The sequence below is a fragment of the Styela clava genome, chromosome 7 (genome assembly GCF_964204865.1).
Source record: "Styela clava chromosome 7, kaStyClav1.hap1.2, whole genome shotgun sequence".
Classification (NCBI taxonomy): Eukaryota; Metazoa; Chordata; class Ascidiacea; order Stolidobranchia; family Styelidae; genus Styela; species Styela clava.
This window is the reverse complement of record NC_135256.1, coordinates 20,229,703-20,232,202: the sequence shown is the minus strand read 5'-3', so window position 1 is coordinate 20,232,202 and position 2,500 is coordinate 20,229,703. Positions and strand designations below refer to the sequence as shown.

The following is a 2,500-nucleotide window of genomic DNA, read 5'->3' as shown; positions in this document are numbered from 1 at the left end:
CATTCCAATTACAGGGCCTCGTTAGAGTCCTGTATTGTTATTTTTCGTCACTACCTCCCCGTGTCGGGAATGGGTAATTTGCGCGCCTGCTGCCTTCCTTGGATGTGGTAGCCGTTTCTCAGGCTCCCTCTCCGGAATCGAACCCTGATTCCCCGTTACCCGTTATCACAAAGGTAGGCACGTAGCGTACCTTCGACAGTTGATAGGGCAGACACTTGAATGATACGTCGTCGGTGCAGAGACCGTACGATCCGCGTGGTTATCCAGAGTCATCAAACGTCACAGGACGAACCCGGTCGGTTTTGATCTGATAAAAGCGCGCCTCCCGAAGTCGGCGCTTAATGCATGTATTAGCTCTAGAATTACCACAGTTATCCACTTCGCTTACGAGACCAAATAAACCAAGACTGATTTAATGAGCCATTCGCAGTTTCGCTTTACGAGAACTCGTACTTGCACCTGCATGGCTTAATCTTTGAGACAAGCATATCACTACTGGCAGGATCAACCAGATAGCTGCGACAGCTGCGCTCGGCCCTTGCTGGGCCGCCCGGCGCGTGCTCGTCGCATTCGTTTAAGACCGAGGCGATCGCCTGCGGCCGTACTCAGCTTCGACAGTCGCTGGCCGCGACGTCCACGCTCTCGCCGGCAGTGCCAGGCGGAGCGATTTGCGTTTTTTCTTTGCTCGCCCTCTCTCGGGCTCGATCCATTCAGTTTCGCACAAACAAGAGCTCTGCCGGCCGCCTGCAGCGGTGCCTAAAACCCGGGCATAACAATGCGACCGTTCTGCTAGGCCGACAAGCGCTCAAGCCAGACGCTCGATCGAACGCCCCCTACATATTAGTCGAGACAACGGCTCGCTCATTAGCATCGCGTTTGTACTTTAACTTTTTTTGGCTCGGCTTCTTTCGACGCCGATGCCGGCGACGCAGCACTCTCTCGCCCGCCAGCCACCGAGAAAAGGGTGCGCTCCGACCGGCCCCGCACCGCTCTTTCTTGGCTCATTCGAAATTACTGTCTTTCGCTCTGACATCCCTTACCTAGGGTTAGGTTAGTATGCTTGCACGTTTGTACTTTAACTTTTTTTGGCTCGGCTTCTTTCGACGCCGATGCCGACGACGCAGCACTCTCTCGCCCGCCAGCCACCGAGAAAAGGGTGCGCTCCGACCGGCCCCGCACCGCTCTTTCTTGGCTCATTCGAAATTACTGTCTTTCGCTCTGACATCCCTTACCTAGGGTTAGGTTAGTATGCTTGCACGTTTGTACTTTAACTTTTTTTGGCTCGGCTTCTTTCGACGCCGATGCCGACGACGCAGCACTCTCTCGCCCGCCAGCCACCGAGAAAAGGGTGCGCTCCGACCGGCCCCGCACCGCTCTTTCTTGGCTCATTCGAAATTACTGTCTTTCGCTCTGACATCCCTTACCTAGGGTTAGGTTAGTATGCTTGCACGTTTGTACTTTAACTTTTTTTGGCTCGGCTTCTTTCGACGCCGATGCCGGCGACGCAGCACTCTCTCGCCCGCCAGCCACCGAGAAAAGGGTGCGCTCCGACCGGCCCCGCACCGCTCTTTCTTGGCTCATTCGAAATTACTGTCTTTCGCTCTGACATGCCTTACCTAGGGTTAGGTTAGTATGCTTGCACGTTTGTACTTTAACTTTTTTCGGCTCGGCTTCTTTCGACGCCGATGCCGGCGACGCAGCACTCTCTCGCCCGCCAGCCACCGAGAAAAGGGTGCGCTCCGACCGGCCCAGCACCGCTCTTTCTTGGCTCATTCGAAATTACTGTCTTTCGCTCTGACATCCCTTACCTAGGGTTAGGTTAGTATGCTTGCACGTTTGTACTTTAACTTTTTTTGGCTCGGCTTCTTTCGACGCCGATGCCGGCGACGCAGCACTCTCTCGCCCGCCAGCCACCGAGAAAAGGGTGCGCTCCGACCGGCCCCGCACCGCTCTTTCTTGGCTCATTCGAAATTACTGTCTTTCGCTCTGACATCCCTTACCTAGGGTTAGGTTAGTATGCTTGCACGTTTGTACTTTAACTTTTTTTGGCTCGGCTTCTTTCGACGCCGATGCCGACGACGCAGCACTCTCTCGCCCGCCAGCCACCGAGAAAAGGGTGCGCTCCGACCGGCCCCGCACCGCTCTTTCTTGGCTCATTCGAAATTACTGTCTTTCGCTCTGACATCCCTTACCTAGGGTTAGGTTAGTATGCTTGCACGTTTGTACTTTAACTTTTTTTGGCTCGGCTTCTTTCGACGCCGATGCCGGCGACGCAGCACTCTCTCGCCCGCCAGCCACCGAGAAAAGGGTGCGCTCCGACCGGCCCCGCACCGCTCTTTCTTGGCTCATTCGAAATTACTGTCTTTCGCTCTGACATCCCTTACCTAGGGTTAGGTTAGTATGCTTGCACGTTTGTACTTTAACTTTTTTTGGCTCGGCTTCTTTCGACGCCGATGCCGGCGACGCAGCACTCTCTCGCCCGCCAGCCACCGAGAAAAGG

The 2,500-nt window shown here is 55.0% G+C and overlaps 1 non-coding gene across 1 annotated transcript in view; it reads right to left on the bottom strand.

Moving 5' to 3' along the window:
- The window catches only part of LOC144425298 (small subunit ribosomal RNA), a 1,810-nt gene extending 1,295 nt beyond the window's left edge, over nucleotides 1-515 (bottom strand). The window contains exon 1 of the ribosomal RNA XR_013477442.1: nucleotides 1-515. This exon is cut by the window's left edge and continues 1,295 nt beyond it. This is a non-coding gene — a ribosomal RNA (small subunit ribosomal RNA).
- Nucleotides 516-2,500: the final 1,985 nt, after the last annotated feature.